The sequence below is a fragment of the Balaenoptera physalus genome (genome assembly GCF_965194825.1).
Source record: "Balaenoptera physalus genome assembly, chromosome: 3".
Classification (NCBI taxonomy): Eukaryota; Metazoa; Chordata; class Mammalia; order Artiodactyla; family Balaenopteridae; genus Balaenoptera; species Balaenoptera physalus.
Window position 1 is genome coordinate 136716187 of NC_138890.1, and position 24171 is coordinate 136740357.

At 35.9% G+C, this 24171-nt stretch overlaps 1 long non-coding RNA gene across 1 annotated transcript in view; it reads left to right on the top strand.

The window, feature by feature from the left end:
* The window catches only part of LOC309657934, a 138853-nt gene that overhangs the window by 68762 nt on the left and 45920 nt on the right, over positions 1 to 24171 (top strand). The gene's annotated exons all lie outside the window — the stretch shown is intronic.

The following is a 24171-nucleotide window of genomic DNA, read 5'->3' on the forward strand; positions in this document are numbered from 1 at the left end:
ACTAAAAATAGAGCTACCATATGATCCAGCAATCCCACTCCTGGTCATACATCCAGAAAAGATGAATACTCTAATTCGAAAAGATACACACACACCAGTGTTCATAGCAGCACTATTTACAATAACCAAGACATGGAAGCAACCTAAATGTCAATCTTCACGTGAATGGGTGAAGATATATATACACATACATACACACACACATAATGAAATATTACTCTGTCTTAAAAAAAAGAATGAAATAATGCCATTTGCAGCAACTTGGATGGACCTAGAGATTATCATATTAAGTAAAGTGAGTCAGATAGAGAAAGATAAATATATGATTTCACTTATATGTGGAGTCTAAAATATGACACAAATGAACTTATTTATAAAACAGAAATAGACTCAGAGACATGGAAAACAAATTTATGGCTACCAAAGGGGAAAGAGCAGAGGGAGGGATAAATTAGCAGTTTGGGATTAACAGATACACACTACTGTATATAAAACAGATAAACAACAAGGACCTACTGTATAGCACAGGGAATTATACTGAATATCTTGTAATAACCTATAATGGAAAAGAATCTGAAAAAGAATAGATATATATGTATATGTATGATTGAGTCACTTTTCTGTACACCTGAAACTAACACAACATTGTAAATCAACTATTCTTCAATTAAAAAGAAGTACCACTTTAACATTCTGATTTAAGTCTAAATTAATTTCTGTTAGATTTTCAAGTTATTGATATTAATTTGGGAGAGTGTTTTTTTTTAAGTTAAAAAATTCTCTCTCTATATTTGTAGTTATATTCCCTTTCTGGTTCTTAGGTTGCTTATATTTGGTTTCTCTCTCTCTTTTTTTCTCTATCAAACTTGCTAACCTTTATTTTGTATTATGTATTAGTCTTTTTAAAGAATCAGCTTTTGATTTTATTGATAATTTTACCAATGTATTTGTTATTGTCAATTTCATCAATTTTTTGTTTTAATTTTTATTAATTTCTAAATTCTTTTGTTTATTTAGTTGTTGCTTAACCTCTAGAGATGGAGGCTTAGTTAGTTTTTATGAGAGTTTTTTTTCCTAAGTGCATGTTTTTCCTGAGTGTCAGTTTAGCTGTGTAGCAGAGATGCTCATCCAGTGGTCATCTGCTCTGCCTTTTCCTCTTTCCCACTTCCTAAGAGGATCTTGCATTTGCTTAGGAATCTCGCCTACATTTAGCTATATAGGTTGCTACATTCTTTTCTAAATAGTTTTCAAATTCCATTTGATCTCTCCTTTAATCCAAATATTATTTAGAAGACTTTGGTTTTCCTGGTTGACACTCAGGAACTGCTGTTGACCTTTTGTTGTTACCTTTTAGGTCACTGACCTTTTGAAATCAACTTTTAAATTTTAATCGGACTTTATTTTATTGGATTTCAGTAACATTTTTATTTTAATCAGGTAATATGATCTGTATGACTTTGCTTTGAAAATTTGTCAACATTTCCTCTATTTCCTAATACAAGGTAAATTTTTGTGAATGTTCCATGTGTTGTTCTGTTTGTTGGGTACAAAGTTCTATAACAATTTATAGATTAAGCAGTTTGATTCTGTATTACAAATTCTCTATATCTTTATTTGTTAATTTTTAAAGATACATGCATTAATGTCCCACTGTGGTTGTGGAACTATCAGTTTTTCTGTGTATTTTTATAAGATTTTGATGTCACAGTTAAGTTGTTAAGAGCATAAATATCCAGGACCCTAATAAAGTTTTAATAGATTTTATATTTCATTAATATGAAATATCCATCTTTGTCCTCTTTAGTAATTTTTATTCTGAATTCTATTTTATCTCATATTAATGTTACTATACCTGCTGTTTAAAAAAATTTTTTTATTGTGGTAAGAACAGTTAACATGAGTTTTACCTTCTTAACAAATTTTTCAGCAAAGGAAACAGTCAACAGAGTGAAAAGGCAACCTATGGAATGGGAGAAAATATTTGCAAATCATTGATCTGATAAGGGATTATTCTCCAAAATATACAAGGAACTCCTACAAATCAATAGCAAAAACAAAAAATATAAAAAAACAAACAAACAAAAGAAACCCCTAATAACCTGGTTAAAAAACGGGCTAAGGACTTGAACAGACATTTCTCCAAAGCCACAGTACAAATGGACAACAGGTATATGAAAAACTGCTCAATGTCTCTAATCATCAGGAAAATGCAAATCAGAATGACAATGAGATCACCTCACACCTGTCAGGATGGCTTTCATCAAAAAACAAAAAAGACAGTTGTCAGTGAGGATGTGTAGAAATTGGAACCCTTGCACACTATTTGTGGGAATGCAAAATGGTGTAGCCACTATGGAAAACTCTTTCTGCTATTCCTTTGTTAACATTGCTTTAAATACCTTTTTGCCTTTCTTTATTTTTAACCTCTCTATGCTTTGATCTCTGGAAAAGAATATATGGCTGTAATATATCCTCAATATGAGAATCTTTGGTTTTTTTTAATACATGAATTTAACCCATGACCATTTATCATGGTTACTGATATACTAGAACATGTTCCTGCAATCATATTTTATGGTTTCTCTGTTGTATGCTTTCTTAGTGTTTCTTTTTCTTTACTGCTTTTTGTGTGATTTAGTTCTCTTTGTTCCATTATTCCTCTAAATGATTTGTAAGTAATACGTCCTCTTAGTGGTTAGCCTTAAGTTAAATCAATAGCTAGAGTTGATCAGTATCTATATTTCTCCTACTAGTACAACAAGAACAACACCAATCTTTATGATATCTCTCCCTGTTCTTTGTCACATACCCCTCATTTCTTTCACTTTCTTTATACCCTTGCAACCCTGCAGCATACAGTCAGTCGGTTTCACCTAATTTTTCCATCCATAGGGTAGGGTAGATGAGTTGGGGGTAGGTAATTTCAGGTTCTTCAGTTCTTCTGCATTGCTGGTGGAGATCTTAAGTGCTTAAAGTCCTTGAGACTGAAATAGCTAAGACAAATTTCCGGTGATAATATTGGCAATCTCTTGTAATGTAATTTTGATGAATTATTTATTCTAACACAGTCTTTGTATTCTTGATCTAATCAAAGAGTCAGTCCCATGAAGCCAAGAGAAGGGAATGTAGAGAGAAAAGAAAGGGGAGTGGAGAAAACACCTTTCATGCCACAGCATTTAAAACATATGTATCACAAAATAAACTGTAAACAAAATAAAGACCAAATCTATAGGCAGAAAAAGGTTTGTTATACCTAAATATATAAAACCTTTATATCAAGACTGCTTCTGAAACATTAAGAAACAGAACAGGACATGAAAGATAATTTGCTGAAAAAATACAAATATATATATATATATGTATGATGAACATCATTAATAAGTAGTGAAAAATAAATTTAAGCTACAGTGAGATGCTTTTTGTTTGCTTCGGGAATTGGCAAAAAATGTTTTAAATGAATGAGAATACCAAGTGTTGAAGAGGATGTGGGAAAACTGGTACAACCTTTAAAAAATTTTGGTTATTTCTATTAATATAAAATGTAAATGACTTATAACTCTAGGGGACCAGGATCTCACTGCTAAGAATTGACTTCATGGAAATAATATATATACTGTTTAAAGACATCCTTTCTTTGAAGGATGACTATTGAAGATGACACAAACAGATGGAAAGATATACCACGTTCTTGGATTAGAAGAATCAATATTGTTAAAATGACCATATTACCAAGGCAATCTACAGATTCATTGCAATCCCTATCAAATTACTAATGGCATTTTTCACAGAACTAGAGCAAAAAAATTTTTAATTTGTATGGAAACATAGAAGACCTAGAATAGCCAAAACAATCTGGAGAAAAAAAAAAATTGGAGCTGAAGGAATCAGGCTCCCTGACTTCAGACTACACTACAAAGCTACAGTAATCAAAATAGTATGGTACTGGCACAAAAACAGACATATAGATCAATGGAACAGGATAGAAAGCTCAGAAATATCCCCTGCAGTTCAATTAATCTATGACAGAGGAGACAAGAATGGACAACTACATGTAAAAGAATGGACATGCTACATGTAAAAGTATGAAATTAGAACACTCCCTAACACCATACACAAAAATAAACTCAAAATGGATTAAAGACCTAAATGTAAGGCCAGACACTATAAAACCCTTAGAGGAAAACATAGGCAGAATACTCTTTGACATAAATTGCAGCAATATCTTTTTGGATCCACCTCCTAGATTAATGGAAATAAAAACAAAAATAAACAAATGGGACCTAATTAAACTTAAAAGCTTTTGCACAGCAAAGGAAGCCATAAATAAACAAAAAAAGACAACCTACCGACTGGGAGAAAATATTTGCAAATGATGCTACCAACACAGGACTAACTTCCAAGATATACAAACACCTCAAACAGCTTAATATCAGAAAAACAAAGACAAAGACAAGTTTCCATATAGCTAAAAATGATGTTACTAAAGTGCTATCTGTAGTATGCTCAGTTTCCCAATTGAAGAGATGACTTAACTGAGTCAAATTTATTCTCTCAACTGATCCTTTTTGTCATCAAAAGCTAGCATTTGCCATATACACCAGGGGAAAAGAGACTGGGATAAATAAAAATCTGTAAATGAAAAAAAAAAATAACCCAACCAAAAAATGGGCAGAGGACCTAAATATCCATTTCTCCAAAGAAGACGTACAGATGGCTAACAGGCACATGAAAAGATGCTCAACATCGCTGATTTTTAGAGAAATGCAAATCAAAACTACAATGAAGTATCACTTCACCCCAGTCAGAATGGCTATCAACAAAAAGTCTACAGATAATAAATGCTGGAGAGGGTATGGAGAAAAAGGAACCCTCCTACACTGTTGGTGGGAATGTAAATTGGTGCAGCCACTATGAAGAACAGTATGAAGGTTCCTTAAAAAAACTAAAAGTAAAGTTATCATATGATTCAGCAATCCCACTCCTGGGCATACACACCAAAAAGACAAAAACTCTAATTCAAAAAAATACATGCACCCCTGTGTTCATAGCAGCACTATTTACAGTAGCCAAGACATGAAAGTAACCTAAATGTCCATCAACAGATGAATGGATAAAGAAGATGGTATATATATACAATAGAACATTATTCAGTCTTAAAGAACAATGAAATAATGCCATTTGCAGCAACATGGTTGCACCTAGAGATTATCATATTAAGTGAAGTAAGTCTGACAGAGAAAGACAAATATCATATGATATCACTTATGTGTGGAATCTAAAAAAATGATACAAATGAATTTATTTACAAAACAGAAATAGACTCAGAGACATAGAAAACAAATTTATGGTTACCAAAGGGGATGGGAGGGAGGGAGATAAATTAGGAGTTTGGGATTAATATATACACACTACTGTATATAAAACAGGTAAACAACAAGGACTTACTGTATAGCACAGGGAACTATACTCAATATCTTGTAATAACCTATAATGGAAAAGAATCTGAAAAAGAATGTGTGTGTGTGTGTGTGTGTGTGTAGATGAATCACATTTAAAAAAAAATTTTGTTGGAGTATAGTTGCTTTACAATGTTGTGTTAGTTTCTACTGTACAGCAAAGTGAATCAGTATAAATATATCCCCTCTTTTTTGGATTTCCTTCCCATTTAGGTCACCACAGAGCACTGAGTAGAGTTCCCTGTGCTATACAGTAGGTTCTCATTAGTTATCTATTTTATACAAAGTATCAATAATGTATATATGTCAATCTCAATCTCCCAATTCATCACACACCCCCCCCTTCCCCCTTGGTATCCATACATTTGTTCTCTACATCTGTGTCTTTATTTCTGCTTTGTAAATAAGATTCTCTGTACCATTTTTTTTCTGATTCCATATATATGTGTTAATATACAATATTTGTTTTTCTCTTTCTGACTTTTTTCACTCTGTGTGACAGTCTCTAGGTCCATCCACGTCTCTACGAATGACCCAATTATATTCCTTTTTATGGCTGAGTAATATTCCATTGTATATATGTACCACATCTTCTTTATCCATTACTCTGTTCATGGACATTTAGGTTGTTTCCATGTCCTGGCTACTGTAAATAGTGCTGCAGTGGACATTGGGGTGCATGTGTCTTTTTGAATTATGGTTTTCTCTGGGTATATGCCCAGTAGTGGGATTGCTGGGTCACATGGTAGTTCTATTTTTAGTTTGTTAAGGAATCTCCATACTGTTCTTCATAGAGGCTGTATCAATTTACATTCCCACCAACAGTGCAAGAGGATTCCCTTTTCTCCACACCCTCTCCACCATTTATTGTTTGTAGACTTCTTGTTGATGGCCATTCTAACCAGTGTGAGGTGATATCTCATTATAGTTTTGATGTGCATTTCTCTAATAATTGGTGATGTTGAGCATCTTTTCATGTGCCTGTCAGCCATCTGTATGTCTTCTTTGGCGAAATGTCTATTTAGGTCTTCTGCCTATTTTTTGATTGGGTTGTTTGTTTTTCTGATATTGAGCTACATGAGCTATTTGTATATTTTGGAGATTAATTCTTTTTCAGTTGCTTCATTTGCAAATATTTTCTCCCATTCTCAGGGTTGTCTTTTTGTCGTGTTTATGGTTTCCTTTGCTGGGCAAAAGCTTTGAAGTTTCATTAGGTCCCATTTGTTTATTTTTGTTTTTATTCTCATTACTCTAGGAGGTGAGTCAAAAAAGATCTTGCTGTGATTTATGTCAAAGAGTGTTCTGCCTATGTTTTCCTTTAAGAGTTTTATAGTGTCTGGTCTTACAATTAGGTCTTTAATTCATTTTGAGTTTATTTTTGTGTATGGTGTTAGGGAGTGTTCTAATTTCATTCTTTTACATGTAGCTGTCCAATTTTCCCAGCACCACTTATTGAAGAGTCTGTCTTTGCTCCATTTTATATTCTGTCCTCCTCTGTCATAGATTAGGTGTCCATAGTTGCATGGGTTTATCTCTGGGCTTTCTATCCTGTTCCATTGATCTATATTTCTGTTTTTGTGCTAGTACCATACTGTCTTGATTACTGTAGCCCTGTAGTATAGTCTGAAGTCAGGGAGCCTGAATCCTCCAGCTCTGATTTCTTTTCTCAAGATTGCTTTTGCTATTCAAGGTCTTTTGTGTTTCTATACAAATTATAAAATTTTTTGTTCTAGTTATGTGAAAATGCCATTGATAATTTGATAGGGATTGCATTGAATCTGTAGATTGCCTTGGGTAGTATAGTCATTTTCACAATATTGATTCTTCCAATCCAAGAACATGGTATATCTCTCCATCTGTTTGTGTCATCTTTGATTTCTTTCATCAATATTTTATAGTTTCCTGCATACAGGTCTTTTGCAGCCTTAGGTAGGTTTATTCTTACGTATTTTATTCTTTTTGTTGCAATGTAAATGAGATTGTTTCCTTAATTTCTTTTTCTGATCTTTTGTTGTTAGTGTATAGGAATGCAAGAGAGTTCAGTGTATTAATTTTGTATCCTGTGACTTTACTAAATTCATTGATTAGCACTGGTAACTTTCTGGTGGCATCTTTAGGATTTTCTATATATAGTATCATGTCATCTGCAAACAGTGACAGTTTTACTTCTTCTTTTCTGATTTGGATTCCTTTTGTTTCTTTTTCTTCTCTGATGGTCATGGCTAGGACTTCCAAAACTACGTTGAATAATAGTGGTGAGAGTGGCTCTCTTGTCTGGTTCCTGATTTTAGAGGAAATGCTTTCAGTTTTTCACCATTGAGAATAATGTTTGCTGTGGGTTAGTCATATATGGCCTTTATTATGTTGAGGTAGGTTCCCTCTATGCCCACTTTCTGGAGAGTTTTTATCATAAATGGGCGTTGAATTTGTCAAAAGCTTTTTCTGCATGTATTGAGATGATCATATGGTGTTCATTCTTCAGTTTGTTAATATGGTGTATCAGATTGATTGATTTTTGTATACTGAAGAATCCTTGCATCCCTGGGATAAATCCCACTTGATCATGTTGTATGATCCTTTTAATGTGTTGTTGGATTTGGCTTGCTAGTATTTTGTTGAGGATTTTTGCGTCTATGTTCATCAGTGATATTGGACTTTGATTTTCTTTTTCTGTGATATCTCTGTCTGGTTTTGGTATCAGGATGATGGTGACCTTGTAAAATGAGTTTGGAAGTGTTCCTCCCTCTGCAATTTTTTTGGAAGAGTTTGAGAAGGATAGGTGTTAGCTCTTCTCTAAATGTTTGATAGAATTCGCCTACAAAGCCATCTGATCCTGGACTTTTGTTTGTATGAAGATTTTTAATCACAGTTTCAATTTCATTACTTGTGATTGGTCTATTCATATTTTCTGTTTCTTCCTGGTTCAGTCTTGGAAGGTTGTACCTTTCTAAGAATTTGTCCATTTCTTCCAGGTTGTCCATTTTATTGGCATAGAGTTGCTTCTAGTAGTTGCTTATGATTCTTTGTACTTCTGTGGTATCCGTTGTAACTTTTCCTTTTTCATTTCTAATTTTATTGATTTGAGTCCTCTCCCTCTTTCTTGATGAGTCTGGCTAATGGTTTATCAATTTTGTTTATCTTCTCAAAGAACCAGCTTTTAGGTTTATTGATCTTTGCTATCTTTTTTTTTGTTTGTTTCTCTTTCATTCATTTCTGCTCTGATCTTTACAATTTCTTTCCTTCTACTAACTTTGGGTTTTGTTTGTTCTTCTTTCTCTAGTTCCTTTAGGTGTAAGGTTAGGTTGTTTATTTGGGATTTTTCCTGTTTCTTGAGGTAGGCTTGTATAGCTATAAACTTCCCTCTTAGAACTGCTTTTGCTGCATCCCATAGGTTTTGGGTTATCGTGTTTTCGTTGTCTTTTGTTTCTAGGTATTTTTTGATATCCTCTTTGATTTCTTCAATTATCTGTTGGTTATTTAGTAGCATATTGTTTAGCCTCCATGTGTTTTTGTTTTTTACATTTATTTTCCTGTAATTGATTTCTAATCTTATAGCGTTGTGGTCAGAAAAGATGCTTGATATTATTTCAATTTTCTTAAATTTACCAAGGCTTGATTTGTGACCCAAGATATGATCTATCCTGGAGAATGTTCCATGTGCACTTGAGAAGAAAGTGTTTTCTGCTGCTTTTGGATGGAATGTTCTATAAATATCAATTAAGCCTATCTGGTCTGATGTGTCATTTAAGGCTTGTCTTTCCTTATTAATTTTCTATCTGGATGATCTATCCATTGGTGTAAGTGGAGAGTTAAAGTCCCCCACTATTATTTTGGTACTGTCGATTTCCCCTTTTATGGCTGTTAGCATTTGCCTTATGTATCGAGGTGTTCCTATGTTGGGTGCATAAATATTTACAATTGTTATATCTTCTTCTTGGATTGATCCCTTCATCATTATGTACAGTCCTTCCTTGTCTCTTATGACAGTTTTTATTTTAAAGTCTCTTTTGTCTGATATGAGTATTGCTACTCCAGCTTTCTTTTGATTTCCGTTTTCATGAAATATCTTTTTCCATCCCCTCACTTTCAGTCTTTATGTGTCCCTAGGTCTGAATTGGGTCTCTTATAGACAATAGATATATGGGTCTTGTTTTTGTATCCATTTAGCCAGTCTATGTCTTTTGGTTGGAGCACATATTTCATTTACATTCAAGGTAATTAGCGATATGTATGTCCCTTTTACCATTTTCTTAATTGTTTTGGGTTTGTTTTTGTAGGTCTTTTTCTTCTGTTGTGTTTCCTGCCTAGAAAAGTTCTTTTATTTAGCATTTGTTGCAAAGCTGGTCTGATGGTGCTGACTTCTCTTAGCTTTTACTTTTCTGTAAAGCTTTTGATTTCTCCATCAAATCTGAGTGAGAGCCTTGCTGGGAAGAGTAATCTTGGCTGTAGTTTTTTCCCTTTCATCACTTTAAATATATCTTGCCACTCCTAAATATGTCTTGCCGCTCCTAAATATATCTCGCCACTCCCTTCTGGCCTGCAGAGTTTCTGCTGAAAGATCAGCTGATAACCTTATGGGGATTCCCTTGTATGTTATTTGTTGCTTTTCCCTTGCTGCTTTTAATATTTTTTCTTTGTATTTAATATTTGATAGTCAGATTAATATGTGTCTTGGCTTGTTTCTCCTTGGGTTTATCCTGTATGGGAGTCTCTGCATTTCCTGGACTTACTGAGTATTTCCTTTCTCATGTTAGGGAAGTTTTCGACTATCATCTCTTCAAATATTTTCTCAGACACGTCTCTTCTTTTTCTTGGACCCCTATAATTTGAATGTTGGTGCGTTTAATGTTGTCCCAGAGGTCTTTGAGACTGTCCTCAATTCTTTTCATTCTTTTTTCTTTATTCTGCTCCGTGGCAGTTATTTCCACTATTCTATCTTCCAGCTCACTTATCCATTCTTCTGACTCAGTTATTCTGCTATTGATTCCTCCTAGTGTATTTTTAATTTCAGTTATTGTGTTTTTCAGCACTGTTTGTTCTTTAGTTCTTCTAGGTCCTTGTTAAACCTTTTTATGTGTTTTCTCCATTCTATTTTTGAGATTTTGGATATCTTTACTATCATTACTCTGAATTCTTTTTCAGGTAGATTGCCTATTTTCTCTTCATTTGTTTGGTCCTGTGGGTTTTTACCTTGCTCCTTCGTCTTCAACATATTTCTCTGTCTCCTCATTTTGTTTAACTTACTGTGTTTGAGGTCTCTTTTCTGCAGGCTGCAGGGTTGTAGTTCCTCTTGCTTCTGGTGTCTGACCCCAGTAGGTGAGGTTGGTCAAGTGGCTTGTGTAGGCTTCCTGGTGGGAAGGACTGGTGCCTGCGTTCTGGTGGGTGGAGCTGGATCTTTTCCCTTTGATGGTCAGTGCCGCATCAGGTGGTGTGTTTTGGGGTGTCTATGGGTTTAGTATGTCTTTAGGCAGCCTGTCTGCTGATGGGTGGGTTTGTGTTCCTGTCTTGCTTGTTGTTTGGTGTGGGACGTTCAGCACTGGAGCCTGCAGGCAGTTGGGTGGAGTTGAGATGGAGACCTCCAGGAGAGCTCTTGCCAATCAGTATTCCCTGGGGCTGGGAATTCTCTGACGTTCCAGCGTCCTGGGTGCTGGACTCAGCATTCCCACCCCAGAAGCTCAGGCCTGATCCCCAGCTTGGGAACCAAGACCCCACAAGCCACATGGCTCAGCAAAAAAAGGGGAAAAAAAAAAAGAAAAGAAAAAAGAAAAATAATGGCTGGAAAGAAAACAAATGAAAACAAATGGACAAACAAAACCCAAGACAAATAGCAAAGACCAAAAAGACAGCAACAGCAACAATTAAAAGCAAACAAATGAACAGACAAACAAAACCCCAGACAAATGGTAAAAGCAAAACCAAACAAAAACAAAAAAAACAAAGAAACATACAAAATAAGAAACAAAACCAAAAAGAGGCGACAACAAAAAGCAAGAGAACAACCAGACAAACAAAATAATCTCTAAACAAAATAAAAGAATTAAAAACAAAACTAACAAAAACAAAACAAAACAAAAGCAGAATGCAAACTGAAGGAAAAAGAAAGCAAACAAAACAAACACACAAAGTGATAAGAAAAGAAAAAAGATAAGAAGAAATAGAAGAAAGAAAAAAAGAAAAACAAAATAGAACAAAGGAAAGAAAAAAACAAGGATAAAACACAGAACAACAAAAAAGTAACGTAGAAATAGAAATATTAAAAAACTAAAAATAAAAATAATAGAAGAACAACTATAGAACAAAACAAAACATAAAGAAAATAGTAATAATTATATTTTCCTGGGGTCTCAGCTGTCAGTGTTCTCGCCCCCACCATGAGTCACAGCCAACCTCTGCCTCCCCAGGAGGCCCTCCAAAACCTCTAGGTAGGTTTCTGGTCCCTCTGTGGGCACTGTGGGGGCAACTCAGACTCTGACCTGGCCCAAGTCCTGTGTGCACTCGTCCCCAAAGTCCACAGCTGCTAGAGCTAGACCAGTTTCTGTGGTGGGAACACTCCTCGTCCATTCAGATATTCCATAAATTCAGGGTTTACCAAGCTGATCACAGGGATTTAATCTGTGGTTTGTGCAGCTGCATAGAAAGATTTTTTTCCTCTTCCTTAGTCGCCCTGCCCCTGGGGCTCAGCTGTGGTTTTAGCCGCACCTCTGCATGTGTGCCACCCGCAGAAGTCTGCTCCTGAGGTTGCCCTGGAGCACTCAGGTCTGCCCTGGTGAGGACAGGGCACAGAGGTGGCATGACTGCCTGGGTAATGGGGGCACCAGTGGTGACTGTTGCGTAGGAAAGCTGGTGGCCACGGGCGTGAGAGATCTGGCCCTAGTGGGAGCCTTTTCTAGCATCTGACATCCGGTGTGAGAAGGTCAGTCCTGGTGGGGGCTTTTCCTAGTGCCTGGAGGGGTGGGGGCCGGTGCGTGGGGGGGGAGAGAGGCTGCAATGGCGGTTCCACCCCCTGCATGTCACTCAAAAGTGGCGCCTTGCTTCTATGGCAGTCTGGGTTTCCTCCACAAGCCTTCCTGGTTGTGGATTTCCTCCCTCCAGTCCTCTCAGGCTGTCTCCTCACAGCCTACAGCACTCCTCCCCTCAGGTTTGCTCTCCAATCCCCACTTTCCAGCTTTCAGCCGCGTGTGCACCGGCAGACATATGTCCCAGTCTGGGGTGCACAGTGCTGTGGCATGGACTGTCCGTGTAGGTCTCACTTTATCCTGTCTGCCACAGACTGGCCGTTTCACCCTCCTCTGACAGCCTCAGATGCTCCCCTTCTTTCCCAACTGATTTCCCCATTGGTGAGGGGACTTCCCCAGATGCGAGAACCTCTCCTCTGCTCAACTCCCCCCTAGGGGCGCAGATCCCATTTCGCTTCCTCTCCTCTTCTTTTTCCCTTCTTTCTTTCGTCCTACCCAGTTACATGGGGATCTTTCTTGTCCTTTCCAGTGTCCAAGGTCTTCTGCTAGTGTTCAGACAGTGTTCTGTGAGAATTGTTCCATCTGTAGATGTATTCTTGATGCATTTGTGGAGAGAGATGAACTCCATGTCCTCCTACTTCTCCGCCATCTTGGTTTCTCCTAGCTGAATCACTTTGCTGTACACCTGAAACTAACACAACATTGTAAATCAACTATATTTCAATAATAGAAAAATAAAGACATCTTTTCTTTCTTTCAACAAATGTTTTATGAATGCCTACTAAATGTCAGTCATTTTCTGTGCACTTGAAATACACCAGTGAACAAAACAAAGGTCCTTACTCTTGTGGAACATACATTTTTATGAAAGGAATCCCCCAAATTCCAGCAATTATTTTTGAACTATTCTCAGTTTTTATCTCTAGGATGTGATATTACTTCAACAGAAAGGTGTCTGTAAATACCCAAAACCAAAGATGTTAATGTTGCTGATTCATGTAACTGTAAAAGAAATATGTAAAAAACTACCAGAAATATTTCAGGTATCTTGACTAAAATTCAGAGATGAAAATTTTATGTGATTTGTTTCAGTGTATTTTATTTAATATAGTAGTTAACTTATACATCAAATCCTATCATAAAATATTTATTCCAATTAGCCAGTTGTCTTATTTCATCTTATGGAATGATAAGTATCATTTAATATCTTAACTGACATTCATTTAATATATTAAGTGATATTCAGTTTATATTTTCCATATATTAATATTTTTATGTTTTTAATCCCTTATTAAGGAAAAAATATGCTATGTACTGGTCTTAATAGTTTTTAACTGTATATACCTTTTTCTTTTATCACCACATAGGTATGTTTTGATCAAGATGTATAATTAAATTACTAGAGTTATTTCTGATTTTTATAAACAATTCTTATTTATTCCTTAAAATGAAACACTGAAGCCTGTTGCATGTATTTATAATATTCTTCAAATAATGAATAACTTATGATTTAGTCATGTAAAACATTACCTTTATTATAAATTAATAAGAAAGTATTGATTAATATTTTTTATAACACATTACGAGTGGATACATTTGTTATATTAGGTGTATATCATAATAATCTTGACTTTATTGCTTTTAGGAATCTACCTTATAATATGTTCTCTGTAAATTTACTTCTCCATAGCTTCATAGTCTATAAAACTCATATTAACATGTTTTACTTAAAAATAAATTTAGTGTTTTTTTTTCCTGATAGAAAGTAAGTTTGACTTATCTGAATGCATTGAGAACCATTACTGGCTTTTCCAATTAAGTTATGTGACAGAGACTTTATATATAAGTGATATGATGAAAATGGTAAATCTGCAGCTTCAAACATATAACACAGTGTATTTAAAGCACATAAAACATTCTGATTTAGAAGTTATTTTGGAAAAAATGTAATAAAATGAACAATAATTCAATTTTTCAGTCTTTTCTGAGCATATGTTACAAGAGGCCTCTAACTGAAAGTGTAACAGATATAATTAATAATAATTTGATAAATCTTGCTTATGAGAAACTGAATGACAAGTATATAGGTAATAGATTTTGCAATCCAGGTGTTTCTAATTCTTTGCTTTCAACAAAATTTTAAGATGTCTTAATCAAGTTGTCAGCTGATCAAAATAAATTTTGGTAGTGAGATATTTGGCATTGCTAATAATTTAATATTTTAGTTTTTCTTTACTTAGAAAGACATTAAGTAGCAAATAAAAACACCATGACAAGCTGAGAATGAGGTCTCAGGAGAAAGGAAAAGCGTTTGTATATTATTATCTTTGTCAGCACTTTTTCCCTGGTGTTGAACAAAGCGCCCTGCATTTTCATTTTGTAGTGGGCCCTGCAAATTTTGTAGCTGATCTTGCTCCTCCCTTTATTTGGGAAAAGGGCTAACAAGTAAGCTTAACATAGCCCTTTTTGGGGAGTGGGTGGAGGTGAGGAGGTGGGCTAAACCAGCAGAGGAATCAGAGTTCCATGGCTGTTCGGCTGTTTTTCCAGTGACTGGGTGGTAAGTTCAGTACATGGTTGGGGTGTAAACTCTTGATTCCAGGCCACGTTCTCCAGTGCCTCTGTACCAATAACGTGGTAACAGTTTGATGACCATCTGACTCTGGTGTTGCCTTCTGAAATGGAAATAGAGTAAAATTGCAGCAGAGAACTTTGTCTTGTCTCTCAAATAGACCTCAAAGTCTGAGGATGTGTTTGCTGTAAAAAAAATTTATTACCAAACAATACAATAACAATTCTAATCTTTGAAAGAACTTTCACAGTTGCTATTACTAGACTCAGAGGACAGATTTTAGTAGGAAGACAAGGGAACTTCCTTGATGGAATGGTTCAGGGACACTGGAGCCACACAGGATAGTGGTTGAAGTTGAATATGAGCTTATGGACTCAGCCAGAACTGAAGTGGATCTGCCCCTTCTCAAATTGTATAACTGAACACTGTTTCCCTTATGTATGTTGAGAGGATGAAAAGAAGTAATACCGGGGATATCCTTAGCACAGTGTATGTTACAGAAGTCCTCAATAAATAAATGTTAACTTATTATCATTGCTAAGATTTGGAAGTAATTTCACATGGGAAAGGATGATTCCTGTGCTGTTTTCCACCCCTTTTTAATACTCCTCACTCCTCTTATTCCCTATGCTTTTGCTTTCCCCCTGCCCTGATGAGAACATAGAACATAGAATTCATTAAGAACATAGAATCATGGGCCATGATGGCTGATGGGAGAATGCAGAAAAGTGACACATTTACATTTAGGCAATGTCCTGCCTCAGGTAAGATGAGTGAAAGTAGTGACTCTTAGACATCCTTCCAATTTTGTTTGATGGTTATCAGTGCCCCTATATAGTATATACAAAGTGGTTAATTCCTCCTCCCATCAGTCTTTTCTTCCACAAATGTTTGTTGAGTGTCTACTTTGCTTACTCTCAAGGAAGTTACAGTCTAATGGGTGAGCAACCTTACAATTTTAACGATGTGTCACTATATAGAAGGGAATGGTGAATACAAGGGTACCATGTGGCATGTCATCTAACACAGTCAGAGTGATTTCTGGAATGCTTCTTGGAATTATAACAAGTTAGCTGAATTTTGAAGAAAGAAGTTAGCCAGGTGAGTAAAGATGTTGCTAGCTTCAAGGGCTCCTAGTGCAAAACATGGAATTCTGTGAGAACTTTGTGGGTTTAGAGAACTAGAAGACTGTTCTGGCCACTTATTTTCCCTTGTTTCAATAAGTATGTTTTTCTATTTATTGGTTTATACATTGTGTGTCCAGAAAATAAGAATTGGAGACCATTTTGTGATCACATAGTGGTTAAAATAAACTTAGATGAGAAAAAAATCTCTTTGGCCTAAAATGATTTTTTTAGGCATTTCATATACTCAGAACTAGTGAAAAACTGTACCCTGACATTATTGCTTCATGTCTCTTTATTAAATGATTTATTCTGTATTGATTCTGTTTTTATTAAGAACAACCTACTTTAGTCGCATATCATGCTTATGAAGCAATGGATTTATCAAATACTGCCATTACCTCATAGTAATGACTCACCATTCCAACCCCTGGACTTTACGCCCCCTTACATGACTTCTGTAATTTATTTGTGGTAATTCCAGTGGGATGGAATGCAATTTTTATTTTTACTTTCAATTTATTATTTTGTTATTTAGTCATACTTCCTCAACAGGTACATTCTGATCCCTTATTCTGTTCCAGGCACTGTGCCAGACACTGGGGATAAAACCATGAGCAAGAAGACTGTGCTGTGAAGCAACTGATAGTCTAATCTGTGTGTTTAGCAGTGGAAGTGGGTGGTGAGGCTGAAGCAGGAGTAGGATGGGTGGGCAGTGAAGATACAGAGAGGTTAAAAGGCAGTTACAGTGCCGCTATTATGTGGGTGATGAGGGACAATGCACAGGGTGCTTTGAGAGTACACAGGAGAGAAAAATAGCCCAGCTGAAGTAGTTCACCTAAATGAAAGCAGGGAAGAAGGACAAGAGGAAAGAAATGATTACAAGAAACTTTAATGGAGAGTCTGTGAAGATTCACTGATAAAAGAAGCCCCAGAGGCATGAGTGAGGTCTTGGATTTTCCTTCTCATTCAGTTTTCCAGCCAGTCACAGATGCTTGCGAGACCAAGACACTCTAGATAAACCCAACAAAAAGACCACTGCTGTTTGTGTTCAGCCCCAGTCTGCTGAATCATGAGCAGATAGATAGTTGTTGTTTTAAATCACTATGTTTTGGTGTGGTTTGTTACACAGTAATGGATAACACAAACATCTGGGTTAATTATCCATCCAAGCCCAAGTTCCTTCACAAAGCCAGTCCTCCATACTGTTCACCTGGAAAATCTATTTCACAGGGTGTGTCATTTTACTATCCCCCTGGGGGTTCATGGCTTGGGGACAAGAAGATTTTGTAGTTCTCTAGTGCCCCTTCTTGCTTCCTTACCTTTCCCAGTTTCAGCAAACACTCCTTGGCCAGAAATACTCTTGTGAGGGGGAGATCTTCAGGGAGTATGAAAGAGCCCACACCAAGTTGTAATTTTCCTCTTGGTTTTATTTAAATGCAGTTGTTGTATTCCAACTAGAAAGGCCACAGACAGACAGGAGTGTCCCTAAATGATTAGAAGAATTGTGTTTGTTGCCAACAAGGAGGCTTGCTTTCTCAGTATGATAAAAGACAAGACTTATTTTTTTCCCCCTGTAGAGCAGTTAATTAGGAGTGTGAACAGCCCTTAGAAATATCTCTAGTTCCATCTGAGGTATAAGTGGTAAAAGATGTCAAAGGAAGACTAAGTGTAGTTGGGATGGAGCGGAGAGCAGCCCTTTCAAGGATCAGTTTTGTATTAGAGGAGGAACAACTTGGCTGTGTCTTATAATTTCCTACATATGAAAGTGATTTAACTTTCTTAAAGCAACTGAGGTGTAGGTAAGGGTGGATCATGGGTTTGTCATCTTAGGAAAATCATCTTAAAGAGTTTCCTTAATGTGTACCCCCAAATTATGAGTTGTCTTCAATCATGTTTTGCAATAAATAGCAAGTTTTGCTGCAAGAGGCAGTCTTAACTCTAACAAGGTAGTTCTTCAGAGTCTTATTACACGACAAGAGATTACAGATTCAGCACTTATTCTGGAAATTTGCAACAGTTTGTGCTGAAGTGACCCTCCCTAAGCCTTGAGTATTTGGCAAAGAGAATGGGATATAAAAGGGAAGAAAAGTTGAGCTATTTATTTCTTTATTAACTAAATATAACCTAAACAGAATCCAAATGATGACTCTATAGCAATGAACTAGTTTTGCTTTGCAAAGATTTGATGGAATATTTGATCATATGATAACACTTACCATTACATCACTGAAACTTGAGACAGGTATGAAAGAACAGTGTAGTCTTCTTATCACTTCTAAACACTAGTATAAGATGGCTTTGATATTGAGTTCTATTTATATGACTTATATAATTAAATTTCTCTGGGAAAAAAGTTTATTATGTACTGGACCTTATTCAGGGTGATTTCTGACTTAAAACTCTCCTGGCAGAATCCTCAATAACATTGCCCCCTTGCCCTTCTGACACCCATCTATTCATCACACATTTAATCAACTCAAATGTTTGCCTGTGTGCCTCCTACAAATTGGCTGCCAGAAGAATACAGCCAGAATACAATTGCACAAAATGGTGCTACTGAAAATTTATAGATAATTTTCAGGGTAGTGCAACACGTTTTTTCACATCCTTTGTTAGTTCTTGCACTAGCTCACCAAAGGAGCTATTCCAAATTGTTATCATTCTTCTCAAGCACAAGGCACACTGCTGTCTTCCTTTCTTTTGGGTGACTGTATCAGGCAGAGTCTGTCAAGAAGAGAGACCACAGTAGGTATTTTGACAGAGGAAGGTGAATATAGGAGATGGTTACAGAGAAATTAAAAAGGTGGAAAAGCAGAAAGGAAATGTGGAGATAATACTACAGAGAGAATAACTGTAAGAAACAGCTGCCATCTCTTGGGACTGGGGAAACAAAAGGAAAACTTGGGGTATTGAATCTAGAAGCTTATAGGAGGGGCTCTCAGAGTTCAGACCTCCGAGGAGGGAGTATGATCTAGATGCTGCCAGTACCCCTGAAGAGATGCAATGAGGCTAAGTACCAAAAGAAACTGACAAAGAAATTTGGGAAATGTATTTGCAGAGTCTCAATGCCAGCACCATAGAGCACAGGATAGAAGGTAGTACTTGAAGAGACAATAGCCAAATAACTAGTATAGTCCACCCTTTTCTCCATATCTTTGCCTGGGTTCTTAAAAAAGCAGACCTTGAGACAAAAGACTTATATGCTACTATATAATTGAGTAGCAGAGAGGCAAGAATTAGGGAAAAGGGGAGCATTCTGTGATGCTTCATTCAGATCCCCTCTTCAAGGCCAAAACACCAGCTGCTCTGAATTTTATTTTGAAGGCTCACAGTTGCATTGTGCATGGGATTTACCCTTGAGCTAAGGAAACTCCCTCCTCAAGGTTACTCTTTTTCCCGTGTCATGGCCCACGGTCAGTGTCTGGGCATTTAAGCCCAAAACTATTGTCTCAATTTGAGAAAACTCTGAAGAGCCATGCTGGCTTCAGAGATTCTCATAAGATTGTGTGAGGTCTTAATTAAAACTGCATTGCAGGTCAGCTCTTCCCTGTAGAGGCTTTCCCGCCACTCCTGCCTTCTTTACTTGCTTACAGGTGTATCTCACAAGAGCACTTCCCTACCATCCTGCATGCAACTTACCATCTCTGTTTCCAGGAAATAAATGCAAACCAGTGGAACAGGAATGATCCTGGAAGCAGTCTCTAAAATGGAATTGTAGAGATGGATTACTCAATGATAGGTTGGCACTGAGGACCCCATCACTGGTGATAAGTGGAATGTCAGTAATCCCTGCCATGCAGATGATGTGTAGTTGTTAAAACTTTCACCAGAGATGAACATACAGGTGGAAAGGGACACTCTGAGTGATGCGATATTTTTGGCACCTGAGGGGTATGAGGGAAGTAGGTTACTCTAATCACTATGAAATTGGTTGGCTTTCCTGAACACCACTGAATCATGGGAGAAATGGTGACAGACATAAAATGATTATTTACCAATCAAGGCAAAACGTGAAAGCCAGATTGTCTTCTTGTGAGCATTCAAGGAAACCTTTAATCCCCTGCAGCCAGGGGACAGAGTGGGGCACCAGACTCAGGCCTAATCAGAGTAGCAAGGCTTGAGAAAAGGTTGAATTCTTATCTCTAGCAGATGTTCTACATCAAGGTCAGGGTGCAAATAGGGAAGGAGTGGGATGCTGAGGCTTGGGGCGGGGACATCTGAGTAGATTTACTTCAGAACCTTGAGCTTCAGAAGTGGTTCATTCTCTCCATCAGAATATAGAGACTCCCTATTGCCTTAAGATAATGCAAAGGCCTCAAATGAGGTAGATGCTTAAAAGAGCTTGTCTTCCTCAGGATCTGGGTCAAATTCCCCTTCATGCAACCAGAGTCAAATCCCAGTCTGTCAACCAGAGTCAAATCCCAGCAGAGCCAGGCTGGAATCTGCTGGTCTGACAAAGGAGAAGAGGAATACTGTGCCAGCACGTTTGGAAAAGATTACATTGGAATGAAACTTGAAGATGCTGAATGAAGGAAGGTAGAACATGTGATTGGATAAAGGAGCATTCTCTGTTGATACAGCATTTAATGCCCTGGCAAGAATTCTGGTAGACAATGTTTTGTGTCCATGCCCACTTCATTCACTTAGTTTTTCACCAAACTATCTTGTCCCAAAACTTCCAATCTTGTTCCCTACAGATCCATGAATTATAAAAATAGGCTAGAAATTATAAACAGGCAACTCTCAAAAGAAGAAATACATTTGGCTAATAAACATTAAAAAAAAGCAGTCCATGCAGTAACTCAAAAGTATAACTTAATACAATAGATTTTTTTCCCCTATCAAATTGGATAAGATTTAAAAGACTGAGCGCTTTCATTTATGGCTAATGATACTTTAAATCGGTACTATATTTTTTAAAGGATATATTAGTATAAATTATCACAATTTTAAATACACAGACTATTACTTCTCATCATGATGGAATAATAGTGACTGCATTTCTTTTTTTTTTCACTATTTGGATATTTTTATTTTCCTTTTGGACTTATAAGAGCCTTATATATGACAGATACCATTCTTTGGTTCATCATGTATGTTAAAAATATTTTCTGTAATTTATAATTTGTTTCTTAATTTTATCTATTAATACTGGAACTAGGGTAAAGCAAATGAGATGCCCAGGGTGAGAGGTTTAAGAAGGCTATCACTTTTGGGCTGTCATACCCTGCATTTTCATGACCGTGAAAGTGAATGCCTCCTTAAGAGTAAGATGCCAAAGGCTTCACCCTAGTCCTAACCCTGTTATTTATGACAGTTATTTTCTTCTGTAAATGATTAGAAAATTGAGAAAATATGTGAAGTATCTGTTTTCAGACAGTACAAAGCTTGATCTCTAAGATAGGGGAAACAAATGAAGTGAGCTCTGTGATATCTGTGGTTTCTGCCTGGTGGCACTTTCTGGATCATTGTGTAGGGAGGAGATCCCAAAAAAGTATGTCACTTTTACTGAGCTGAGGAAACAGAGATAAGAGTTCATGGTAGTTGAGGCAACAGGAAGTATGATGCCTCCTGCTTTGTTCTTCTTTCTCAAGATTGCTTTGGTTGTTCAGGGTCTTCTGTGGTTCCATATGAATTTTAGGTTTGTTTTTTCCATTTCTGTGCAAAATGCCCTTGGAATTTTGATAGGGATTGCATTAAATCTGTAGATTGATTTGTGTAATATGGACATTTTAACAATATTTATTCTTCCAGTCTATGAACATTTGATATCTTTCCATTTATTTGTGTCTTCTTCAGTTTCTTTCATCAGTGTCATATAGTTTTCAGTGTACAGATCTTTCATCTCCTTGATTAAATTTATTCCTAGGTATTTTATTCTCTTTGATGCTGTTGTAAATGGGATTGTTTTCTTAATTTATTTCTTGGATAGTTTATTGCAAGTGTATAGAAACACAACTGGTTTTTATGTTTATTTCTATATGAACCTTGCTGACTTTGTTTCATCATTCTAACAGTTTTTTGGTGGAGTCTTTAGGGTTTACTATATGTAAGATCATGTCTTCTGCAAACAGAGACAATTTACCTCTTCCTTTCTAATTTGGATGACTTTTACTTCTTTTTCTTGCTTAATTGCTCTGGGTGGGGCTTCTAGTACTATGTTGAATAAAAGTGGTAAGAGTGAGCACCTTTCTCTTCTTACCGTTAAAACTGCTTTTTCTGCATTTCATAAATTTTGGTATGTTGTGTTTCCATTTTCATTTATTTCTGGATACTTTTTGATTTCCCTTTGATTTCTTCTTTGACCTATCTCATGTCCAAGAGTGTGTTGTTTAATTATACATATCTGGAAACTTTCTAGTTTTCTTCCTGTCATTGACATGTAGTTTCACAGTCATCTAATAGACTTTTATAGAATACTATAATGTTATAGACCATTAGGAGATTACACACTATTTTTGAGTGTACATGGAACACTTCATAAGGTAGAACATGTGCTGGGACATAAAATGAGTCTCAGTAAATTTAAAATAATTGAAATCATAGAATATGTTCTCTGTCCACAACAAAATTAAACTAGAAGTCAATAATAAAATATTGCCTAGATAATTCTTAAATATTTGGAAATTAATAAACACTTTTAAAAAATATCAAATGAAAATGAAGAAGTCATTGGGGAAATTAAAAATATTTTAACTTAATGAAAATAAAAAACACAGTATATAAAGTTTTGTTGGATGCACCTAGAGCAATGCTAGGGGAAATTTATAGCTTAATAATGTTCACATTAAAATGAAGAAAGTTTTAAAATCAATCATGTAAACTTCCTCCTTATGAAGCTAGAAAAATAACAAATTAAAGGCAATGTAGAAGAAAAGAAATAATGAAGATAACATAGAAATCAATGAAATAGAATATGGACAACAAATAGAGAAAAATCAGTTAAACCAAGAGCTGGATGCTTGGAGCCATTAGCAAAATTGATAAACTTCTAGCTAGGTTGATCAGGAAAAAAGGAGAAAGGACACATATGACAAATATCAGGAATGAAAGAGAGGATAGTACTACAGATGCTATAGAAATTAAAACAACTTCATGCCGGTAATTCCACAACATAGTGAAATTGATAAACTTGAAAGAAACACATTATTAAAACAGCTTTAAAAAGAAGCTTTCAAATGTGAATAGTGCTATACCTAGTAAAAAAATTTGAATAATTAAATCCTTTCTGTAAAGAAAACTCCAGTCCCAGGTAGATTTACTGATGAACTCTACCAAATATTTGAGGGTGAGATAATACCAATCTTACCAACTGAAAATAGAGTAGAAGGGAATATCTCCAAATTCATCTTACGTGGCCAGCGTTACCTTGATATTAAAAAAAAGAAAACTATAGACAAGTATTCCTCATGAACATAGCTGTATCCTTTATAAAATATTAGAAAATTGAATCCAGTTATGTCTGAAAAGGACAATACACTATGGCCATATGGAGTTTGTTTCAGAAATAAAAGATTGGTTTAACGTTAAGAAATCAGTAAATGTAATTCACCATGTAAGCAGGATAAAGTATAAGAACAATATGATTGCAATAGATGAAGACAAAATATCTGACAAAGTTTAACATTTATTCGTGGTAAAATTATCTGCAAGCTATGAATAGAAGATAATCCTTCAAAATGAAAAATTTATGAAACTTTATAATCATCATATTATAGACTGATTCCTAAGGTGGGCAACAAGGCAAGGTTATTCACTCTCACCACTCCTATTATCATTTTATTCAAGATCCTAACCAGTGCAAAAAGGCAAGAAAATGAAAGAAGAGACATACACAGTGGAAAAGAAGAAGTAAAACTTTTTATTTTCAGGTGACATGATGGTATCAGTAGAAAATACTAAGGAATCCACAGACACCAGAACCAGAAGGAAAGTTGGGAAGGTGTTTGGATACAAGGTTAATATACAAAAGTTAATTGCATTTGTATATACTATCAATAAAAATTTTGAAAATGAAATGTCAAAAATTTAATTTTTAATAGCCTCAAAGCATGGAGTATTTA